Genomic DNA, 25853 nt, shown 5'->3' with positions numbered 1-25853 from the left:
TTTCTGGTGACAGTGTTGACTCATGGCTTTCCTGCTTCATTACTCTCTTAGTGATGGCAGCTTTTTTTGGGTGCACCATTTCCAGGGTTGAATATCCCAATCCTCCAGGCTTTTGAAACCTCATCCCACCACTGTTCATTTGCTACTTTTCCATCACTGAAGATGCTCTGACTTTTTTCCTCCCTCCTTCAACATCCAAGACGTTGCATAATCCTGTCACCTGTGAAACCCTTAACACTTGATGGGTAAAAAAAATTGGATTTTATTTCAGTTTAGAACACGGCTCTCTTGAATACTCGATTCTGATTGGTCAATCACCAATATTCTGCGGTGTTTATTTCTCGATAGACCACCGCTGAGCGGACCGTTGCTAGGGACTCCATAGCAACGGCCGACTCTGCATGTCCGGTCACGGCCGCTGTTTTGCTGAGCCTCCTCCCGTTCGTGCATTTGAAGCCTTTGATAATCAAACAGTGGATCGATGGATTACCTTACACGTTACGTGTATTTTGTGTAGTCCTATCTGTCATAAACAAGAGATTATGGGATGCGTTTGTGTCGCGGAGCTACAGAGAGGAGAGGAGCTGTGACACGGTCAGAAGTTCTGATGCAAGTTTACTTTTCAGCCACGATGTGGAAATAACTTAGGAGCCTCCACTCTCCCTGCAACAGGTTACAAGTCGTTTATCTAACATCACTATTAGTCCGAAGCTATTTAATGACGGTAAAAATGAAACATAAAGTAAATATCCTGCATACTTGCTCTTTTCTGTGCTGCGCTGGTCAGAGCGGCGTCCCGAGCAACGGTCTAATTTTACATGAAATCTCTTTTTATCATTATTTTGTGTTACATTATTGAATTATTTAGTTGTAGGCCGTGTTCTAAGCGGGATAATGTATAGTTGGTCGGTTGTTATGGAGAAATAAACCCCTTCAGGTTGTATGAAACCCCTCCGCTTCGCGTCGGGGTTCCATACAACCTGTCGGGGTTTATTTCTCCATAACAACCTCCGAACTATACATTATCCCTTACGTGTTATTTCTGAGGTCGACTTTTGCAGGGAGCAGGGCTTTCGTCTTCTTCTACAAGAAATCTGTCCTAGCTGGTGGCTTTTCCCAGGCCTTACAAGACAAGGATCTGTAAACAGCGCAAGAGCAGCTGAAGTGGTGGGCAGTCCCGCTTGTCAATGGGCAGACCACAATGACTCTGGCACACAGGACGGTGGAGGGTTTCTTTCTTTCTTTCTCTCTTCCCTGAATGTCGTTGTTGCTTTCTCATTATATTCTGACTCTCTCCTCTTTCCTCCACCTCTTCCTCCTCCTCCTCCTCCTCCACCTCCTCCTCCTCTTTCCCCCTCTTTTTAACTGGGAATGAAGGCTTATGAAGCCAATGACCCCAATACCAGTTCACCAGGGATGAAGAGACGAATGGCAGCAAATCAAACACAAAGACCTCTGTGCCCTGCAGGAGCCCCACACTGTCGCACACAGGATGGGCCCGACACACAATGTGTGCTTACATCTCCCAGCACACCTGTGGTCCTCTTTAGAAAACACAGCATTTATTTAAGTTTTTTGCATGTGGGTGTGTTTGTGTGCAGAAACACACACACACACTTCTTTCTCTGTGTGTTTTGGGCGACTTTCCCTCTCACATCCAGCCACTGCCTACACAGCGTTTTCTGCTTTCAAAGCCCAGTGGGAGTTTTTAAAAAGGTGAGCAGATCAACACAGACACAATGTTCAAAAACCAGACTGGATGTTCTTCTCTCCCGGAGTAAAGAATAGTTCTGTGTTGAACACGAGGCCACCAACACTCAGCAGAACAAAGGTAATTTGCACTGATTTATCTCAAACTGTTCCATGCGCTCACTTCCATATGAACAGCCACACAGTCGAGTCCTCAGTCCCACACTGCCGCTTTATCTTCACACCCACTCGCACACTCGGAGAAAGAGCGTGGGTGGTGTGTGTGTGTGTGTGTGTGTGTGTGATTCCTGAGGAGATCAAAGTACGCTAAGCAACTTCTGAGAGATACAGGGAAAATGTGTAATTCTCAATTTAGCTACAAAAGGCCGGGGAATAGCTGCAGCGAGCTCTCGTGTCGACCTTCGACTTTGTACTTGGCAGAGCGATCGGAAACAGCCTCTTATTTGTAGCGATGGGGGAAAAGTCAAATAAAAAAAAAAGAAACGGTCGACAGAACCTGGAAACAAGACATATCGTATTTGGGGGTTTGGGGGAGTTCAGCTGATTAAAATGACATTTTTTTTTCCATATTAAAAGCAACTTGAAGTGTGAATGATTGCTCCACCTCTCTCACACGTACACATGAACACACACACACACACACACACACACACACACACACACACACACACACACACACACACACACACACACACACCGAGAGCTTGCAGTAATGAAATCCTTTTCTGTCAGAGGGGCTTAGACCTGTTTCAGACGGTTTCCTTTTATATTCCTCTTTAATAAAAACAGGATTACCGCGTCCCAGCCACAGTTCACAGCAATGATATAAGGCACGGTACTGATAGACAGTTACATATGGGGCTGACTTCTTACCTCTGTGGTACCAGCCTCCAGAACAAGAGAAAATCTCCCCAGTATTGATTTGTCTATTAGGAACCGGCCTTCAAAGGAGATGCTTTTTTATTCCCAACCTCTATTTTCTGTAAGTATGAGAGTTTTTAGATTTGGGATAAACCAGGGAGCTTTAAATGAGAATTTTATGGTCACCTTCAGTCAAAACATCACCTAGGACAGTGAATGCCACACAGGTATAGCATATTAAAAAGGTAAAATACTCTCTCAATCATTCTTTATCTTTCATCAGCATCTGAAATGCTAAATTGTTCAAGTTCCAGTTTCATGTTTCGTTTACAGTACGTCTTGTTGGAACAGCAACCACACTTGATAAATCACAGACATTGTAGGAGCCAAAACGATCAGCGTATGAAGCAATTAGTCAATCACCAGAAGAAAAATAAATCTGCAACTGTTTTGATAATTAATGAATGAAATGAGAGTTACAGTAGAGTGTTTGTCTGACAAATCCAGACACCTGATGATGTCACTCCATAGACGAGACAACCCAGTGAAAACAGGTGTTTATCAGTCCCAGACGCTTTTCACATTTTGTTATACGAGACTAAATTTAGTGAGCCAGCCATGATAGCAGCCTAGATTGTGACAGGATGATTGAAGACCTCATTGTAAACCTGTCATTGTTGGTGCAAGGGCTATGTCAACAGCCACGTTTGAAACATACTCATAGAAACGAATAAAATGGAGTAGAATGACTTCATTGTCATTGAATTAGATAGAACAACATTTGTGCAGCTCCATTAGAAAGGTAACATCCCCATATTAACATGCATATACACAGTCGCATTATCACAGACACACTTCACCTAAAAGTGGTTAAATAGACATACAGCACCCTCACATGCATCAATACACATGTAGAGAAAAAAAAGAGGTTCAAAATTGAATGAGTAAACATGATTTCACACGTGGTGGACTTATACGGCTGCAGGATGAATCATGAGAAAGAAACTGCTTATATATGTCTTTGTAATGAAATGTAAATGATTTTGTCTTACACATAAGAAGCCAATTTACATATGTAGCTCTCCTTGTATCATCACCATGGTGAATTAACGTGTTGTCAGTGGAGATTTGTGCCATTCATTACACATACATGAGCGTCACGCTGCGAAAAAACATTTTAGGGAACAAATGTGGAACAAAACAAAAACAACCAGTGAGTGATTTGTTTTGTTTTGTGAAAAACAACTTTTAAGTTCTGTGTCGTTCTACGTCCCCCCCAAAAAAAGAAAAAAAAAAGACCACGGCAGCCCATCATGCATATGCAATATTCATCCCCACTATACACAGCAGTTATGAAATTCATTGTAATACCAACTCCAGGTAAATGCATTATTGATGATATTTAATGATGTTGAATTAGCATACGGGAAAGACTTGTGCCGCGCCTTGAGCGCTCTCACTTGCATAACATTGGGATTTTTTTTTTTTTTTTTTTTTTGCCAGACGCCCCTTGTGTTGTAATGAGGAATGTGTTTATGCACTTTCATTTCCACTAGAGTAAAGTAAAGTGGCCTCGGGCGGAGGGGAAGCACAGAGAGAAGGCTCACTTGGATATGCAAGGACTGTCATTGTGTGTGTGTGTGTGTGTGTGTGTGTGTGTGGATTGTGTGAGTTCATGACTTTAGTAATTGCACATCTGTGTTAATGTGAGCTAATGTAGATTTTTAGAATCGATGTCAACACACTTAAAGCAGTCTAGACCCACATTTTCCTCACTGTACACTGTTTTTACACGGTTGTTTGCATGCGTTTCCACTGTACCAGTCACATATCAGCCCAATTTATTGTCATGTTTTATTGTATTTTCTCATTTTGTATCCTATTAATAGCGACTGTGCCAGTGACCTAATTTACAAATGGCGGCCATGAAAGTTTGATGTCATACTTATCTTGTTTGAACAATGTTCCTTGACAAGATACCATGTGCAAGTCATCCTGCTTTTTATTCTACGTGTGAGCGCGGCTGACTTTGTTCTCGCACGTTTTACACTTTCCCTGATTTATTTTTGGCACGGTGGTTTTCATGTCAGACCTTGGTGAAGCTATTCTTGCATCCCGGAGTCTGGCATGTTTTTCTCGTTTTTAAGCTGTAATCGTGCCAGAGGAATCGAGAGGAAAGGAGATCAGAGCCATCTCCTTGTTTGCCTCTCCTCTTTTGTTCTAGCGTTCATTCAGGGCTGTGTGGAGGAGGACGGGAGACAGTAGGTGTACAGTAGAAATCTGGCAGAGGAGGAAACGAGGAGACGTTATCACCTCCTGATCTTGATGCAACACAAATTGGTTTTTCTAGGATACAGTACCTGCGAGGCTGCGACACACCACCTTTCTCTCTCCCCGTCAGCCCTCCTCCCCCCGTGATCTCCTCCCTTTTGTATTGTATCTCTAATCATCTCTCCTCCCCCGCCCCCTCTCTTCTCCTCCCTTTCCCCCCCTCTCCTCTCCTCCGAGACACCCATAAACAGAGAGCATATATCGCTGTCACTGCTCATTTCTTCACCCACCCATAAAGCACGCTGATGGCTCATCCGTTTCCCTGCCAGATAATGTTGTCTTTGTTCATTTCTACCTGCGCGTGAGATGTGTATATTACTGGCTGCCATCTTTTTCTTTTTTCTTTTTTTCTGCACACTTGATTACTGAAACGATGGAGCATTAACATTATAAATGAGGTTTGGGGAGACGGGCAGCCCCGAGGAATTAAGATAGATGGATATCCAGAACCTAAGAAAAGTAGAAAGACAAATGCTTTGTGTGTTTACTGTACGTGCGGCTGACCGAAACTCACAAACATTTTAAGCAAAGTAAATCAGTAGGTGACAGCCAACTTCAAGGCAGCAAAGTGAAAAGCACTTTATCGACTTCAAGAGTTGTTTCAGTCAAATTTATGTCAATGAAACATCTGAGATAACAAAGACCTTGTCTTGGATTTGGACATAACTGATTGTCTGCCAAATGCATGTTAAACGGACCTCGAGGAGTTTTTTTATGGTTATAAAAAAGTCTCATATTAATGTGGATGAATCACTTGTTAATGGGTCCATTTTCGATAAATATATTGTTTTGTCTTTATAGTTATTTTGATATTATTATTTAGTGGTCAACTCACCCAGCATTTATTGGTTTCGGTTTCCTGGACGCTGCCCGGCGAGTCATGGGAATAATGCCACCGGATCGCTAGTTGGCATCGTTTATGGTCGGAACTACGACGGTATCTGATCGTCTTCGAACCTCCGACTTTCATTCTTGATTGGAAAACATTCTTGGCAAATGTTTTCGCTTTCGTCCGTCTTGCGCCGGTCCAAGAATTTCACTGTTTGCGCGGAGGCTCATGGGAAATGTAGTGTGAAAACACTTTGTTTTCCAAAAGTCCTTGTTGTTCCTTTAAGTTTTTAATTTATCAAAATGTAACAAAACGAAACATGATTTTGTCTTACTTTTGTATATTATCTACTTTTACATGTTGCCTAAAAGGGTGTTTTAATTAATTCTCAATCTTTGCTGACCAGTAACTGCAGTTAATGATGTCTGTCCTCAGCAAACTTGGTTGTAGTGACACATGGACCAGTTTCAACTAAACATAGAAAGACCCCCCAAAAATATAAAGCTGGATGTGATTAATTGTTAATAAAAAAAGTGCAGTTTTTAATGTACGTTTAGTAGTGAAGAAGATGCATGTTTTCCACTCTCACTCTACAGAAGGTGGTGGTGCATGTTGTGTGTGTTTTTTTTTGTAACCATGTGTCAGAGGTGCTCTGTTTGCTGCTGGGTTTCTCTCAGCATGGAACGTAACTGAGAGGGGTTTTGTGGTGACTGTAGGTACACACACACACGCACACACATAAACTGACACTGATCTCTGCTGACGGGCACCACAATGCCAAGGCAAGGTCACGGCAGTTCTCTCTCCTGCCATCAGCCTCCTGGGCGTGCTGAGTTCAAAGGCTTACGCGCCTGTCGGTCTCTCTGATGCTGGCTCTCTTTCCGCTGCATCTATTCCTCCTTTTGTCACTTTCTGGTTACAAATATGAGACAACCTTGATGTTACATCAGTAGTACTGTAGTTTCCAGATGAGCTGGTGGTGATTAAATGCTGACTAGCTCTGTTAGGACCTGTAGCTGAATCCAGGCTAATGACTAAGCTCTTAACGCTCTTGATTTAGCCGTGCAGTGGAAATCAGGCTATTGTAAGTTCCTCTCTCTGAATCTATTCCAGGTTTGTGTTTTTTTTTATTAAAAGAGGGATGACGATAACGATGACTCCAACTAGTCCTCAGGGACCTAGTGGCCTACTAACGGCTGCCTACGCACACACACACATGCATTTAGACGCTCATGTATCCAAACACACTGGAAAAAAAAAATCCCTTACACTAATATACCACAGAGCTGTTCTGACCTTAATCTGGGTTTCTGCTGGCTTCAGTGTGTCACAACACCCTTTATGTCTATACAGCTGTGACATGTGTTTGGATTTGTTTATGCTAATGAGCTCTCTTACATCACTTTTTTATATAAGCATGTGAAACATTATATATTTCTTATGTGTATGTAGCTACAATCCCCTCAAACCAAACCAAACCTCCAGTCACTCCCGGAGCTCCATCAGCCTCAAGAACCATCTAAATATCACATTAAGGGAAATAATAGAGGAATTATCCTGTAATGTAGCTTGTCACAGGGATGGAAAGGGGATTTGTAATACACATCTAATCTCTTCACCTCTGAAATAATTGGACTTCCACCTTCACATCATCCCATCAGAGATGCAGGGAGATTACCATTCACTGTAGACATGGATGGGAAGTGAATGAGGGATTGGGAGGGAGGGATAAACCGAGAATCTTCTCAAAGGCACAAAGATGGACACTGGGATTAATTTTCAACTTCAGAGATCTTTGAAGACATGAGCGCTTTGCTATATCTCAAGTTCAGGGATGAAGCTGCAGACATTAATGTTTAAAATGGTGATTTATTTTTGTAGTAAATGAAATGCAATTTTAAAACACAATGTGGGTCTAGGCTTTATTGTTCACTCGAGCTGCACAGAAATGATCTGCAAAGTTTGAATATTGTTTAAAATTTTAACTTTTTTACTGAACTTTTTCTTTTAGTGAATAGTCATTATATTGTAAAAGAAAAAAAGAAGCACTCATGTATTGTAGAAAGAGAAGTTTCTCAAAGGCGACTGACTTAGATCAAATTTGAGTGCAGGTATAAAAGAGTGATGTGTCTCACTTCTGAGTGATTTGAAATTGCCTCTTGATTCCCTCAGTGCCTGTCTGAAAAGCAGGTAGAGGCACCTATATGGACGTCTTTTCTTTTTCTTTTTTTTTTTCTCAAAAAGAGTGCTTTAAAATTTTATTTACACCTTCACATGTGGTGTCGCTTATAGGCGGTTGAGAAAGGCAATTTTCTAAAAGGCTCTTTGGTGGATTTAACCCTGGTAAAGTGCAATATAGATGAGAAGTGTTTTCTATCTGCTCCTGAATGTTAAGACTCTGGTTACAACAAGGTCTGTGTCATTTTGGGAAGAAAAAAAATTCCCACCATTTTTCTCACAGTTCCCGCTCAGGTCTGCATTGCTGAATGTGCCAGTATCAAACCCAAGTCTCATCCATTTATTAATGAAATATTAGATAATAGCTTAGGGGAAGAAGAAGAAGCAGCACATCTGTGTACATCTGATTGTACCTTGTACCTCGGAACGCACTGTTAAGGTTTGTGTCGTTTCATTGCTGCCTGAAGAGAGATCAAATATCTTTGATGTGCGCTCGGATTGTCGTGCCAGTTGTAAATTGGGTTGAAATGGCCTTTTCAGATCAGCCGTGATCTCTGCAGCCTAGATGGAGATAGTCATTAGACGGCAGAATGTAGCATATTAAATGATGAAAGATGAGAGAGGAACACAGCCTTGGCTCAGGGAACGGGAAAGAGAAGGTGGCAGCTTATACATACCCCCCACCACACCACCACACCCCAAACACACACACACACAGACAGACACACACACACTTGTATATACAGTACAGAGGGAGGAGAGGCTGTTATGGTGGGCCTCCATCCATCCCCCTGCCCAGTACTGGCAAGAACAGAAGGCACCACACACTTAGATGTGCACACATACACACACACATGCACCCACACAGTCATGCCCCCTAATAACCTCTCCGCTCTGTAAATCTGCTCACACACAGATTGGACTCCTGAGTCTGGTTCCTGGCTTCAGTCTCTGTGCAAATTGAAGCCTTCAGGAATCCCATTGTAAGTGGCCAAAATGAATTAGACACAAAGTGTGTGTGTGTGCATGACTGTGTGTGTGTATGTGTGTGTGTGTGTGTGATGCTACTTCATGTGCAATATGTGGTTTGTGTGGGATGAAGGGATGGGATGCTAACTTTCTGCTGCCCCAGCGGATTTCCATACTCTCTGCATATGGAGGTTTTTGCCCCCTTGCACCTCGTTCCCACACCGACTCACTGTGCACATTACACAGAGCTGTGAGTCTGAGCAAATACACTTCGCTGATTGAGTAAAGAACAAAGGGTGGAAGCTCTTCTGTTGTTCTGGATCAGGTAAAAAAATTCATATATTTCATATTTGAAGCTGTGATGGCACACTGTGAGATAGCAGCTTCAGCCTCATTCGCTCGTGAATATCTATACAGTTTAGTCCACCGCCACCGCCACGGCTTCTTCTCCAAGAAACTAATCTCACTCCGCGGGTGAACAAAGCACACAGAACAACCAAGGACGGGACACTTAACAGTAGCTATTAAAATCGCCGCAGAGAAAAGGGTATTACCGCCGAGTATAACTGCCGCTGGTAGTGTCCCGGTGTCTGAGCAGGTGAAGGCGCACGCTGTGTGCTCATTACCACACGGATTTAAATGATAATGAGATTTAACTCAAGGGTTTGACCAGCGGTGCTTTTAACAGGAAGCTGAAATAGTCCGCAGAGTCTCTATGTCTTTAAAAATGAAATAATTATATTTAGGCCGACTCCATATTGAAACCACCTATAAGAATATACTGTACAGATACATATATGCATTTCCCTGAGTTGAACCCATATCAATTTGAATTCTTGTAGATGGTTTTTGAGCTCTTCAGGGCAAGGTAGCACAGGTAAGTTCAGGGATATGCTTCCTATAAATGTAGAAAACATTCCTATAAACAGTTAGATGTTTGAAAACTGTATTTTATTGGGCAGTTTACAGGTTGTTTTTTTTTATGTGGCCATCTGAGGAGTCAAAGGTGGTGTATCAGAGCCGGAGCACGGAGGCAGCTCCTGTATAATAGCCTCTCTTGTTATATATGCTCAGTCTGGTTTGCTGCACTTATGTTGATGTATGTGCTCAGTTATGGAGCGACTCAATGATGACACCATTGTTGAGGATCTTTTTATTGTGACGTTCCGCTGTAATGCTGACAGAGGAGGAATAAATCCAGGTTTTGTGGCTTTGAGAATGTCCTCATTTTTTTAATTGGCTTGATGGGAGCCATTACATGCACTCAGTGGAGCTTAAGAACAGTAAAAAGCATCTTCAGTTGCTTGGTCGCACATTGAAAAGGGATCTGAAATATAGAAAAAGCATTCATCTCTTATTCTTAGGAAACATAAAAGCCACCTAAACCAGGACCACGGTTTGTTTGGTTTTGGTGTAGTTCTGTTGGTCACGTTCACAAAGAAAGAAGAAGACCAGAGAGAGTGGTTAACAGGTCCGTTATTGGTCCGTCGTCTGGAAAGAACAACTGCTTCTCAGGTTGAGTGATCTGATCCACATTGCTTCACCGATGTGGATGGGAATAATTTTCTAGAAGGCTAGACCAGGCCGTATCGCCACTTCAATCAATAAGCCATTAGCAACCAAAGAAGCAGATGGTGTCAACGTTTGTCCTGGAGCCCCTCACCCTCACCCTCAACCCCGTGTCCTTTTTTAGCTTTTTTTTCATTTTGTTAACTCTCCTCCTCACCTCTTGTGTCGATGTGTCCTGGACCCAGACAGGTTGAACTTAGCACCACAGCCTCCTCGGAGCTTTGTTCGGGGATGTGCCTTCACCGATGCGGTTTTGCAAACATGGCAGTCAGTCGTGAAATGAGATTTCTCTGCTATCATTACTGGGCTGAGGAAGGGGAAAAAAAAAAAAAAAAAAAGCCACATCTCACTCTGAGTGAATGCCTCGCTGCTCTTCCCCTTTGCCTCTCCTCAGCACAGGCATGTCTAACCATCACTAAGACGGATCGATAGAGCTGAGCTCCGTAAGCTGCCTGCCGCCAATACAGGAAATACTGTATGCTGTAATGAGATGGGGATATTAAGCAGTTAAAGAGGATGGTTTGAGCTAAGCAGCTGTAGTATGCGATTAGCGTAATAAAAGAAAAAAGAAGGAAAAAAAAGCTTTGTTTGCATAAGTTTTACAAGAAGAGAGGCTTTGATTTTGCTAAGGAGCTGCTGGGCTGGATAAAGGCATGAGAGACCGTATCTCTCCCTCCTGTGAAAATCCTCTCTGTGAGCTCAGGATTCAGGAGATTTCTGCTGATGTGACACTGTAGCCGGAAAAGCTATTGAGCTCCATTGTTTCCACACATGTGTGATTGATTCTTCGTCTGCCTTTCAAAAAAGAAAGCAACTTACGTAAAATCACAGGATTGCTTTGTATGAAGAAATCTGTCCATGGCGTCCATTGTTTTCTCAGTCTGGCTCTCAAAGGATGCTGGGCGTTAAATTTTCAGCGATTTCATTGATTTTTTTATTTATTTATTTATTTTTATCTCATTGTTAAGGAGCCCACAAGCGCATAGAAACTTTTAGGGGAGTGTTTGGTTGACATTCTGTATTGAACTGTTATAAATGATTCTGTTGGATCCCATATGAAACCATAAAACCCACTGGTTTTTTTTTCTTTTGCTATGGGAAGAAGTTCTTTTGAAGCTAGATCTCAATCAATTGAACATCACGCCAGTGCATCAGTAACCGTCTTTGAATGCATCATCCTCACCTTGCTTGTCTTTTTTTTTTTTGAGAAGGATGAAAGTGTTTGAAAAAAAAAATTTTTTTGGGATAATTTAGCAGTGTTCCCCATGTACCCGTATATTTGCCAGAGGGCATGTTTTAACATCAAAGGGCCAGCTGTCAGCCTTGAAGGGTTTATAGTGATGGCAGATGACTCTGAATTGAGTGACTTCCAAGACCTGATCAAAGAGCGACTCACATTTGGAGACAGTTTGGCACTTTTTTTGACTTCCCAAGGTCTACAAAGGCCATGCAATCTGCTTGATAGAGTGTAGAATTGTTTTTTGTTTTGTTTTTTTTAAAACACATTATTTTCTTTCTCCAGCATGAAAACAAGCATCTGCAAAAAAAAAAAAATCTGTATCACCTCCATTTTTTGCTATCGGCTTTTGTCAAAGGCCATGGTTTGGTGAAAAATGTGTCCCAGTTCTAACCCGTCCAACCCCTGAAGGTGTTTGCATCGTGACAGCATTGATACCATGCTGGCTGCCGTAGAGGTCAGCGTCGCCATTGCCCATGTGATGCCAGGGACTTCCTGTTGCTCTTGCAGAATAACAGGCTGTGGTGCCATGCCAAGCTACACCATGGTGTTTCCTGTGACCTGGTAAACTCCTCTGGGCTTCCAGTCCTTTCTGCCTGATCATCCATGGTGGATCAGTCTTTGTGTAATTAACAGCAGCTTTGGAGAGCTTTTTTAGAGAGGCTGATTCATTTAGGTCTCACAGGGGTTTTATATGAATTTGGCTTTCAAAGGGTTAGCAGTGGGGAGAGAAAAAAACAGCTTTTCACTGAGCTAAATGTCGGCATCATTTGTCATAAGCTGTGTCACTTGACTCCAGCGAGCTTTAAATTTAGATGCTGGACACAGCCTGTTTACAAGATTAGGAGAGATTCCACTGGGGTTTCAAAAGAAAGTCACGTTTTAAATGACTGATGCACTCAGAATCAATTTCACCTGTTTGTTTTCAGGAAGCGATTGTGATGATAATACATTACCTCACTTCACATTCATTTGGCAGACGCCTATGCCCTCAGCAACTTCCAATAAGTAATTTTCAAACTTCATACAAACAAGAGCTAGATATCAGAAATTCAAAATGCATTCCCCCTGCAAATAAACACTGAAAGCGTGTTCGGTGCTGCGGCACGAGCGCTTAGAGTTGATATAAAACTGTTTACATGGTAATATCATCTTTATTACCAGCAAAATAGCACATTAGTGGCTAAACAGATCCAAACTGAATTGTTATTCCTACCCTGTCCTGCGTTTTGTCTGGCCAGATGATTTCTCTGAAATCACCTCAGACAGCTGTGCAAAGCCTCTATCAAAGTAATACTCAGTAATAGGTTAACTTGCATTGAGGGAACAATACAGGAATTTACCATGAGAGGTAATATAAGCTCTTTTTTCAAAGAGACACTTTTTTTTTTACGCCGAGTAGAATTACACCGCAATTAACCTCGGCTTCTTTGTTGTGATTCTTTGATAGTAAATCACTCAAATGTTAAACTCACAAAGAAAACGATTCTTTCATCTCTTTGTTCTTGAGCTGCAGAAGTGGACTAGTGGTTGACACACAAGGTGCGATATGAAAGATTAATGACGAACATCAAAAACATTCGTCTGTTGTGTAGAATCTTTCATCTTGCCATCTGAAACGTGGCTGATAAGAAAGGGTGTGTGCTGCTAAAACAAAGTCTAGTAAATCAAGACTTATTTCAGTTTTTGTTTCTTACTTTTCTTACTTTTTTTAAATATCAAATATTAAATGATACTAATTGGGAATATCACATGGACATTGTCATAATTAAGCCACAGCATCCTGTTGTACAAGCCAGAACATATAACAGTCGATAATAACAACACAGTCTGTTGATCTAAAATGAGGTAATATAACTTTAGCCAAACTGAGGCCTTGTAGAAAATAAAGTTTAAAGATGTCTATATAATGCCTATCTTTTAACTATTAGCTGATATGACATATATTGGGAGTTCAGCATCAAACTTTATTCCTTTAATCTTCAAGAGCTGCCACTTTGGATAGTAGGAATCTAATTCTCGCCTGGGCCCATGTTCTACTTTGAGCCAACCAATGGGGAGATCTTACATTTCCTGAATTGTTACAGTCCTGTCACTGTGAGAATTTCAGGTTTTGTTATTTGTGTCAGTGTTGTTCCTATGCTAAATGCTAATGCTAAAATAAACACTACTGTTTAGGCGAAAATTGTGGGAAAAATAATTGTTGTTGACAGTTTGAAGAGCTTATGTGGCCTCTATATTGTTTTGGACAGACCCAAAACTTAAACGAAAGCTACAGTATGAGTCTACCCATTAATATGCTACCAAACATGCCCTCATTAAAGATGAGTAAAGGTCTGAAGAATGAGCTTAAAGTCGGATATGCACCCGCACCTGGAGCCTATTTGTTGTCGGTGGTGGTTATGTGCTGATAACTGACAAAACAAAGCGAGGATGGGTTATTATACCAAATTATCATCTATGGACATGTACCCTTTCAAAAAAGGTTACTGGTCTGGCCTATGGACTATGTCTCTCCAGTGATGGAAAACATCACCATTGTTGAAATGTGCACGCAGCAAACTAAAATGAGCAAGTATCATCACTTTCAAATAGCCTGCTCCGGTTGCTTGTTATCGCCTCTTATAACAATGAACTGAAGCTCTTGTCAAATCACCACCAACCCACCCCTGGCAATAAAACAATGATCATCAGGGAAAGAAAACTTAGAAAATAAAGATATTTGGTGCAGCCCATCAGATCTTTCTACTGCAGCACCTTCCTCAAAAAAACAACAACAGTCTGTCCGCCTCCCTCTACTCTCCTGCCGTCTTTCTCTTTAACTTACGTCCACCTTCCTCATTAACTCTGAGGGAATATTACAGCCTCGCTGACAGGAGTGTGACAGGAGTTTAATGCAGTAATTTTAAGGGCAGCTTGAATCGAAACAATCCTGATTTCATTAGCACACTGATATTTAAACCATCATCTTTATTTTAAAAAAAAAGTCTTTGTAATTTTGTCTTTGTTGCAATGTGTCACAGTTTTGTGCAATATGTCCGCCTCTTGGAGTATTGCTGGCAGCATGGAGGATGGCACCTGATTGTACTAAATTAAATGTATATGTATAGTCATATGTTGAGATGTCTCATAACATACAGTACAGTTCCCAAATCAATGCTCCTCATGAATGTCTTTACATCCATAGCCCTGAGTATGTGTTTATCTCTTTAGTGTTTGCATTGGGGTTAGCATGTTTGCTCTCCTGCTCAGTTTGTGTAGCTACTGTGTCTTCTGTTTGCACGATGTATATGTGCACACGCCTCTGCTGCGCCACCCTGCACTCACACTCCACTCTTTTCAACAGACATTTTTTTCTCCCCCCGCCTCTCAGTGTGCTCCTGGATCGATTTAATTGCGGCAGAATATTTGCAAAACAAAAACAAGCAATCTGGACAGTTATACCAAAAAAACAATCTAAAGCACTTAGCTACCAGCCAGCAGTCCCTCCAGAAGTGCTCCAGTGTTAACATTACACATGCACACAAACGCATGTGAGTATATTTGTAGAGCAACGCAGGGAAACACAATAACAGGGCGTCTTAAATTGTTGTAATCCGGAAAGGACTGAAACAACAAACAGTGTGCCTGCAGTGAATTAGAGATGTATCGGGATGCTGTTGTGTTGTGTTGTGTTGTGTTGCTCTCAATGGGATGTGATTTAAAGTCTCATTTCTACACTGTTCCCTCCCCTGTAGTTGAATCTTCTCGGCTCATACAGCCTCTTCATTTCCTCCCCTGTTTGATTGAAGAGGTGAACAGAGGGAATTCTTTTTTTTTTTGTACAGTGCTCAACAGGAGAGTTCTTGCCGGCTTCTCTGGATAAACTACTCTCTTCATAGTTTCAATCAGGTGTAATGAGCCCATTTTTCTCACAGCGCTGCATAAGAACAGGGCTTATCTCTGTTTGCCATTAAGAGGCGCTTATTGCACCCAGAACGGCCCACTGTCGTTAATACCTGTCGCACAGCTATACCAACTTTTACCAACCGCCTCCTCACTTCTCCGCCTCTCTTTCAACACTTTTCTTTTTCATGTTGTGGTCCAGGATAAATTGATAGACAGGTCGGCCACTTTGCCTGCTCCTTGATCATGTTTTGAATTTCTTAAATTCAATAGGAGAAGCCTTTCAATATTTTATATCACCGGGGACTTCAGAGGGATGTATATCTGCACTCCCACCAGCGCTGTCTGGAATTGATGTGCCTGTCTGATCTACTTCATTTGCTCTCACTTGGCCTTATTCAACGTGCTTTTCCTCTTTCTCTTTCACCATCTCTTTCTTATCACCCCCCACCAAATCCACCTCTATACTCCAGAGGTTGAGATCAGCAGAAATAAGAGAAAAGCCCCTGCATGGATGGAGAGATTCATTATCTTGTCCTCCTGCCATGCAAATTGCCCTGTCGCTGTTCACATCTGATCAGTAGATAATTGGATAGTTCCTTATCTAAGAGACCTCTTAACCTTTTCACAAAGAACTTTTGATTTTTCTTTTTGCTGTGCTCCTCACTATCGCAAAGTCCCACCTTTTTCTCTCTAAACTCTCTCTTGTGCTTCCGTTTAAGCCGCTTCCCTAATCGCTAAATAGCTTTCATATTGCTGTTGTTGAAATTTAAAAAATATGAATTTTTGAACACAGAGAAATGTGTTCTTATTTCATTTTGGATTTAGGCCCCGAGTTTTAGAGCCAGTGATCTCATCAGAAACCCTCCTCAGGACCAGAGACTACAGATGCCTTCAGGCGGCGCCTTCAGGGCTTTTTACACTTGTAACTTCTGTTGCCTGCTTTTGTTCAGTGGCCGCCATTACTGCCTAGACGTGACTTGTCCAGCATTCGAAAGCTACATCCCGTACACCTTGTTTGTGCTCGCCTGCCAAATAGTTGTTGGGTTTGTGTGTATGTGTGTGGAAGTGTGTGTGTGTGTGTGTGTGTGTGTGGGAGTCTAGCCTAAATGATGGGGAGGAGGCCTTTGTAAAGTCCAAGGCCCATGTTAGGGACAGAGAGAGGGGGGGACAGCATTAATCTTAAGAGTTCAAGCCTATAGTTGTCACCCTGTGTGGGGCGGGAGGGCTGAGGAGGCTGAGACACTGACTTAAAGGCCTCTAGTCTGAACAATGGCTGCCCTGTGTTGTGGACAAAAAGGGGGTTCACAGTTCACTCCTCCACATCTATTTTTTTTTTTTTTACTCTTGTCTCATCGCACCCATCCTTTCTCACCAAGTGTCCACGTTTGACTCTTTACCCTCCTCACCCTGCTTTCTGGCCTCACATATCTCCACAAGCCTCTTCCCTTTTATACGGCTCATTTTAATACAAACCCCTCTCCTCTGAGGAGCTAGTGGGGTTTTTTTTTGTTTTGTCTGAGGCGTCGACAGATAAAAGCTACTTTCCCACATGCTGCCTCTTCTGTGTTGGAATAAAATGCTTCTACATGCAGGCAAAAATCAGCTCAGGCAATTTGACAGCTCAAGATGTCACATTACATAGAAAAGTGACACGTAACACATTAATATGACATTAGTGTTTTAGAGCATCCAAACAGCCTTTTCTAAAAAAACAACAACAACAAGCTTTGTTTAATGAGCATCGTTTGTAAAAGTGACTAGAAACCAGATAGAGCTGTGCCTCGAATAAAGATGTCCACAAATGTTTGTCGTAGGTGTTGAATTAGCATGAGGAGGAAACATGAAAACATAAACGAGAAGGAATTGAAGTAAAAATAGTCACTGCTTAATGTTTAATTTAGGACATCTCTGCAAAACACAACATCTCAATGCACAACTTTCTTCAGAGCACAGAAAGCCTGTGGAGTTGTATTTATAGGCGTCTAACAGGTGCAGTCAATATCACATAAAGAGGACAGAACCAGTTACTTCTTGTTGGCTTAGCAACAGTTAAGCAGCAAATAAGGCAAATTACACACTTGCTATATGAAATATGTCTCGTTGGTGGGTTTGTTTTTCAGTCTGTGGGGCCTTTGAAAGATCCTGAAGGAAGGAAAATGACAAGAAAAGAGAGACAAGGCTGTGAAATGATGCAAAATATCCTGTATCAGATTTGTCAGTTTGGTTTGAAGCTCAGTAAATGAGCTTCTACATCTGCATGAAACTACGACTTTTCAGCTTTTATTAAAAAAGTAAAGTTTATTGGTTTTCTTAGCAGGTTTGTGTAGTTGAATGTTTTAAGAAAACATGTCAAAAGAACGATTATACTGCAAATCTAAATGACCCCAACAATGGATTTGTTAAGTGCAGGGCTGCCTCTTTGTGACGGACAGATGCAAATAACATTTAATAATGAAACAAAAAAAAAAAAGCCTCCAAATGAAATTAAACCATTGTCGGGCTGCTCATGTCAAGCCACCCTTTAATAATCCAACGAGTGCATTTCCACTTTCATTCATTGCATAATTTCTCCATTGATTGAAAGATTTTCCACTTCAAGAGAGCATAAACATGTCAGTGTGGGGCCAGTTTGATCAGATTTGCTGTTTACATCGAACCCCTCTAATTTGGTACGATTTTACACGGTGCTACTGTGATGGAAATGCAGCTTGTGGAAAAGAAAAAAGACGAAAAGACGACTGCACTGAATGGGCGAGAGTCGTAATGGGAGGGAGGAAAGGGGGTGGGGGGGTGGGGGGGGTCTTCTCCAGGTCTGTCAGCGAGGGATTATTCTCCTTTCTGTTAAATCTAAATTCCATTTCTGTTCCACGTTCTCCAGGTTCGGATGCTCCCTCTGGCCCCCAATGCCTCCCAGTAATGCAATTAAGATCCATAAGCTTTTCCCAGGAATAAAAGGGGCTGAAAGAGGGATTGTTCCACGCTTCACTGAAGTTGGGAAAATCTGTGTGTGTGTTCTCATGTGTGTGTGTGTGTGTGTGTGTGTGTGTGTGTGTGTAAGAGAGAGAGAGAGAGAGAGAAGATGGATTGATAGAGGGGCGGAGCAAAAGAAATGAAAATAAGAGTCGTCACCTTGTTCGCCCCTCAAACAGACATGAAGAAAGGGGTTTGAGTTGTATTCTAAAGCTCTAACGCACACATGCACGCACACACTAGCAGTGACTTCTCTCCCGCTCCCACATCCTCCACCCTCATTGTAAATCTATTGTGTTATTTCGAACAAAACTTCAACCATTCAATCTTTTCTCTCTCGATTCAATTCAAATTCCATCATGGCTCCAGATTTCTGGTTATTTCACTAAACAAACCCAGGGCACGTCGGAGCGTTACTTCATTTGTTGCACATCACTTATGAGCTGTTTGCGTGTGTGTCTTCTGTCTGCTATAAGCTGATCGTTCCACGTTCCACAATCGTTTTTTTTTGGATTAGTGATGCTTTGGTAATTGAAAGTGAATGAGGAGGAAACGGGGCCTAATGAGCCACATTCCCTCAGGTCAAGAAGAAGAGATGGCGGAGCGATATGCCAGGATACCCACGTTTGTTTTAAGGTCACCTCCCCCGACACACACACCTCATAATGCAGCAGCGGTAGCACATGTGTGAACCAGGAGACTGAGTTCACTTTCTTCACAGCCGAACATCATGTTGTGCAGCACTTTTAAAATGAGGTGTTACCTGGTTTCAGCGTTTTCTTTGCATTCCTCCTTTTATATTCCTTAAAAGTGTTTTGGAGGAAGTGGCAGTAAATGTTCATGTTTCCTCACAGGCAGCATCCTTCACCTCCTGCCTCACCCACAGTAAACTCGACTCCACTCCATTTCCCTCTCATCTTTGTTGCCATTTTCAGCTTGAGAAAGTGAAAGAAAAAAAAATAATCCAAGGAAATAAAGTCAGCGTTTACCTCATAGGTCACAATTTAATGCAGTTAGGGCCTTGTTAAAACTGTGCTGTAAACACAGTCACAAAGGCTGCGGTGGAACCGGGTTTTGATCGGGGGATGCAATTGGATTTTCCTCCAATCTGTTGTCACTGCACGCTCTGCCCCGGGATTCGTCACATCGCCGGCGCTGTTAGTCGCGTTGTACGTTCGGCGATGGCGTGGGCAGCGCCTATGAGCAGCGCTGTGGTGCGACTGAGAAGATAATTGGCTTTTCACTGAAGCAGTTTTATGCTGATGCAATTGAACCAGTGCGCGTCGTAAAGGTTAGGGCGATATTAGGCTCCATACAAATGAGAACAGGACGATACACACAGAGGCAGATGTCAAAGCCAATCTCTTCTTTTAGTCTAACCGGAGTGTGTGTGTGTGTGTGTGTATGTGCATGTGTGTGTGGGACAGAGGCTTGTGTACTCTGCTGAGAGAGTTAGTGGAGCAACTACAAAAAAAGTCAGCGGGGTGTTAAGTGCAGACGCAAATAAGCAACTTGAATCCACGCTTATATGTGCATGTGCAAATAGGCGCAGACGTTGATGTCCACACATGCATGTGCTGTGCATGTGCACATTGATGCAACATTTTTGATCTTTGACTTGGCTTAGTGCAGATTTTCTTTAAATAAATCTTAGCTTTGACGTTCTGGAAATCCTCTGGACTTTCCAGTGGAATAATTTGGGATATAAATAAGGAATTTCTTATTTAATGAGTGGACTTTCATACCAGCGAGGCGAGGATCAAAGCGGATTTTTTTCTTTTTTTTGTCAAAAAGCCGATGAGAATTTGTGATTGTGAACAATTTTCACCACTTTCTCACTGAATAATTAATCAAACAATTAACACAACTAGGAACAGTTAATTAAAAATAATGATATTGACACTGGTCATTTGTTCTGTCCTTTATCAGAAATACACACACACACATATACACACTGACACTGGCATTTGGTTCACACCCTCAGAGACCACGACACCCGTCTCTCCCATTAGTGCAGTGTTTTTTTTTTTCCCCCTCTTCTTATGATGCGTTCAATAATTCAAAGCGTCGCCTTCCCTCTCAGCTGCTTTATGTGCGATTGTGTGTTGCTATGCTCAGCTCTGTGCCAGCGAGCTACGACGCCGTGGCCTTTGGTTGTAGTGAAGGAAATCAACTGTGGCAGAGCTGTAAATTATTCCTCTGGAGGGCTCAAAGGGGCCGGAGCCAGCGCTCGGCGCTCCCGTCCTCCCGTATACACCTCTATCAGGACCCTGGTGGTTCCTGTGGGCCCCTTATCCGTCAGGTCTGAAAGGCCCCCGCCAAGCAATATCAGTGACATGCACCACAAAAAGAGGTTGTTTAGTGTGCAGAGAGAGAGAAAGAGAAAGAGAAGATGGACAGAAGGAAGGAGAGAGACAAAGGGAGGGGAGGGGAAGAGGGGGTTGGGGGGGGGGATTCTGTTGGGAATACTACAGGGAGCTGTTATGTGTTTAATAAAATTAAGGATGGAGGAGTGTCTAGTGACGCTGGCCATTTTTTAGTTTTTCAAGATTTGTGATTCATAATTCATGTCGTAGTGAAGCGTGAAATATCTGGTTGTTTCTTTGTGTCTTGTCTCTATTTTAAGACGTCATCAATCATACTTGATCCGAGTCGATCTAATTGGAGTGAACAGGGTCAGAGTGTATCGCACTGATGGAAAGAAAAATGATTGATGCATGGTATTTGGGTGTATTGGTTGAAATCTAATGTTTTCCTTGCAGTAGTGTCTTGTTTTCTTGAAACATAAATGTACTGTAGTTATAAAAGAGAGAAAATAACAGAGGTGCATCAGAACTGAAACAACAAGACACATTTAGAAATGATAAGTCGTCAACAATTTGATGAGCGATTGTTTTAGTTTTTTATCAAGCTAAATTTTTAGATCTCTCCTGTAAATGGCCAGCGTGTTGGACTTAAAGTGGCTGCTTTTCTCTGGAAAAGCTCAGTTTCTTGTGGCCTCATGTGCTTTGTTGCTGCTGTCACAACAGTTTCCTCTCGTCTGTTTCTGAACATGTCAGACGCAACCGTTTTGTCTTCCTGTGAAAAACCGGCTCCGAGGGCACACATTGACTCCAAACAAGATGGAAGTCCATAAAAGTATTTTTTTACTCAGGCAGGATCTAAAGCGCACCTTAAAGAGTCTGAAAGGGAGGCCTTTCTCTGTGGTCCGCCGCCTCGTACTTTAAGACTGTGCAGCATTGTAAATGCGATCTTTTAAGCTTTGTTTACATGGTAGACAGGCCTCTGCTGTCTCGTCCCCCGCACCCTCACTCCTTCAGCGCCTGAAAGAGGACTTCCTTGCATTCTGATCGTGGGCCTGTCTGTTAGTACGGACTCTAAAGAATACTAATCAGCAAGGCTGCCTCCGTATGCAGACTCCATTCAGTCAGGGATGGTAAGAAAAAACAAAAACAAAACTGCAGGCTTATGATATATTGGTCATCCCATGTTACTCAAACACGTGTTTCCATAATGCACCTCCAGCAGCAAGTAACTCAGCAGTGGGAGGTTTTGTTACTGTAATACCGAAAGTCGGAGCAGTTTGAGTGAATATGGAACAGAAGAGAAGAGGGAAAGATAAAAAAGAGGAAGTTGTTGGTGAAAAATACGTGCAGGCAAAGAAGAATAGAAAGCAGAGGGAGTCACTTAAACACAAAACGAAACAGAGCAAAAACCATCTGCTTTTTCTTAGGTTTCACATTTGCTTTCCAGCATCCACTGGAACATCAGAGTTGAACAGAGGTAAAGAGAACACATGTCAACATCAGCCTGCCTCCTGTTATAACTCTGATGTTACTTCATCATGTGCAAAACTCAAGCTGTTGCTATCTGCCTCATTTGCCTAATCTTTGCGTTTGCCTTTTTTTTCCCAACCGGAAACTGGGACCCAGTTGAGAAACTTCCTGGAACGTGGTTAATAATGTTTATTAGTTACACTCTGCGGCATCTTTGTCCACTTTTTATTTCTAAACCTTAACCCACACCTCGGTGAGGACATGCATCATAGTCCTGCTGATGCAACTGAGAGAGGGAGTCTTACTGATTGCCGGTGCACCGGTTGACCTTTACGTTTTGGGTTGGTGAACTTGCGGCTTTTCTTTTTAAGATTTAACCAAACTGTGATAGCTGAAATAAAGGTAGAGGCGGCCATTTGTAGACATTATTCCACTGGCTTGCGCCTCCTTCACCCCCAGAAAGAATCCATGTGTAAAGCTTAGATCAGCTTTACCAGCTATAGCCATGGCTTTGGGTGGTCAAACGGGTTCAACAAAACCCCCCTAGAGCCTGGCACAAGCTGTACAGATCACACACACACACACACACACACTTGCACAGAGGTATTAGGGAAAAAAACATCATTGCCATCCAGGGGTAGTTTCCAGAAATGCTAATGTGGTGTATTTGAATTGTCTTCTTTCCCTGCATTTTTAAAAAGCACACAGATTGCATTTAGAATATTGAAAGGAGTCCTGCATGAGGTTAAAGCCCTTCTGTTATTACACCGAGCCAGGGAGCGCAGGCCGTCTTCCTCCTCTCTGTGTAGCTGGCGGCAAAAAAACAAAAAACCAGAGAGAACGAGAGGAGGAAAAGAGGAGAAAATAAAGGGAAGCTGCGCCTGAAATATTAAAGGCCTCACTTTTACACATAAACACACACACCGCAGGCACGCGACCATGTGATTTTTTTCTTTGTCCATCTTTTCCCCGACACAAACCTTCCCGCTCCCTTCTGCCCTACCTGTAGGGGCGTGTGGGATGAGGCTGATCAGGTCTAAATACCCCTCCGGCAGGGATGTCTTTGATGGCTGATGCCCAGCCTAATTTGAAGCTGGGCTCATTGCAGCCTCCCCTGTGGGATATTGGATCAAAAAAAAAAAAACAGCCGGTGGAAAGAAATCTGGGCCTGAAGGTGTCTCTCTCTCCCTCTGTGTGGATGCACATGCCCTGTATGTGTGCAAATGTCACTGTGTTTGTGAGTATGTGTGTGTGTGCTCACCTTGCTGTTCGTCTAAGAAGTGCCAGTTGCAAACAGTGAAAGGGGGACCGAGGACGGGGGTGTTACCGACAGTCCGAGCCAAGGAGCCAGCATTTCCATTTTGTTCGCTGGAAGCCAAGTGTGAAACTTTCATGAAGAGCAATTTGCATCTCTGGATGGCTATGAAGAGCTTGGCTTTGTTTCGCTACCACCGAAAAGCCGTGCCCGCACACTGCTGGCTCCCAAACCCCCTGCCCACCCCGCCGCCCACCCTCTGCCCTTCACCCTCCGCCCTCCTGGCACCGCTCTTTTTTTTTTTCTTTTTTTTTTGTCGCTGCTCCGGCCAGCGGCTATTCCACCATTGTGTTGTGTGGCCAAGAGCACCTGCTGGGGGCCCTTTCATCGAGCCCCCCTGGGGGTTTTCAAAGTAATCAAAGGGCACCCACCAACCACACAGCCTCGATACACACACACACACACACACACACACTGAAAATCAGACAGAAGATGGAGATATAGATCCATAAAATGTTCTTGTTCAAATGCGCTCCTCCTCACCTCTGTGTCCAGAGATAGGACGAGTGAACAAAGGGAACTGGGAACTGTCTTCAGCGATACATAATGTATTTGATGTATTATGGATGGAAAGTAGCTAGTAAGCTAAATCCGGTATAAAGCATCTTTTCTCATCTCGAGACTAATGTTATTTTGTACATTGTCCCTGATATAAATAAACGTATTAAACTAAACTAAATTTCACATAGTTAATTTAGCCTACCGTCCCGTTGCTTTAAACTGAGCCACTCGTCCCTTGTGTAACAGGGAAACAGTTAATGAAGGGGGATGTTGTGAGAGACAGTGGAACAGGGTAGAAGACATGGTGCTTTGGGATTTGTATGTGTGTGTGTGTGTGTGTGTGTGTGTGTGTATCTGAGAGGCGAGTGTCTTGGTTGTATTTGTATCCCAGCGGCCCCCGGGGGTATCCGTGGATACACCAAGGTGACTGGGAAGCATGCGGAGAGGAGGAAGTGGGGAGAGCGGTTACTTCACAAACCTGCCCCCTGATACCCACGATGATTAAAAAGAGCCACACAGTGAGAGGTAACTTTGGGTCACTTCTGACCAAAACATGCTCATCTGTGGCCACATCCCCATTGATATGTTTTGTGGAGGATGAGGACTGGGATGGCAGCCGTTAGCAAAGGCCTGTTCAGTCCTACACACACCTCCTGAATTAGTACATTGTGAGCATTGTTGAAAGCAAGACAGGAAATTGAAAAGAGTAAAGGTCTTTTATTTTCTTAGATGTTGAATCGGCAGACGCACAGTTAGTGATATTTTGTTAGCTCCAATAAAGTGTGTTTACAAGTGCTGCTAATCAATCACAAACCACTCTGTCTGAAATTTCAAGCTTTGTACAAAGTAAATAAAATTAATTGATAATTGATTCAATTAAAATCACTACTGTACATAAAAAGGCTAATTTCTTCTTACATTCTGATTTAAAACTACTTTAATTTCTCCCCTTATTTATAATCTTTGGGTAGTGTAACATTTGCACTCAAAGCTTAGTTTTTAGTAGCTGTAGCAGCTTGTGCAGTGTGGTACCAGCTCGCTTTAGCAACTATATTGTCTTTACATGATAATTTTGTTCCAGAAAGACACCATTAAAAGGGAAACTATGCAAGATTTTTACCTTAATTAAACAATTTCGGAGTATTTGTGGTGGTTAAATGACTTGTTACGGGGAGAATGGAGGCTCTCTGCCTTCCACTTACAGTAGCGTCTCTTGGCCGAAAACCAACTTTGCAAGATCGGTGCCTCTGTCCCAGCTCTTGTCTCGGCGGCACTATGACACGAACACACCCCGTAATCCGTAATCTCTTGTTTATGACAGATAAAACTACACAAATATACATATATGATATATAACGTTATCCATTAGTCCATGGATTGACTTCTCGACAGCTTCATTGAAAACAAATGCACATGGCCGGGAGGGAAGAGGAGGGTTAGCAAAATGTCGAAAAAGTGACTGGACTTGCATAGTTCCCCTTTAAAGTGAAAAGTGCTTTTCTTTAAAGTTGGCACTTCTGGGATTCTCCAGATTACTTGCCAAAATTAAAATCTGGTGACACTTATTGGCATAGTTGGAACATTTGATAATCTTTGTATTTGAGATTGAAATCCTAATGCGTCGTAATGTGAATTAAGTTACCCCAATGCCACTCCCAGCAGCCGCCCTATTCAAAGTTGAGACATCATGAGATTATACCAACCAGACGAGCTCATTTG

At 42.5% G+C, this 25853-nt stretch overlaps 1 protein-coding gene across 4 annotated transcripts in view; it reads left to right on the top strand.

The window, feature by feature from the left end:
* lrp8 (low density lipoprotein receptor-related protein 8, apolipoprotein e receptor) overlaps positions 1–25853 on the top strand; it is a 168901-nt gene that overhangs the window by 43376 nt on the left and 99672 nt on the right. The window lies entirely within an intron of this gene.

This window comes from Trachurus japonicus, chromosome 4 (assembly GCF_045865225.1).
Source record: "Trachurus japonicus isolate A0001 chromosome 4, Traja_1.0".
NCBI lineage: Eukaryota > Metazoa > Chordata > Actinopteri > Carangiformes > Carangidae > Trachurus > Trachurus japonicus.
The sequence above is the reverse complement of the archived record's forward strand: the minus strand, read 5'-3'. Positions and strand labels throughout refer to the sequence as shown.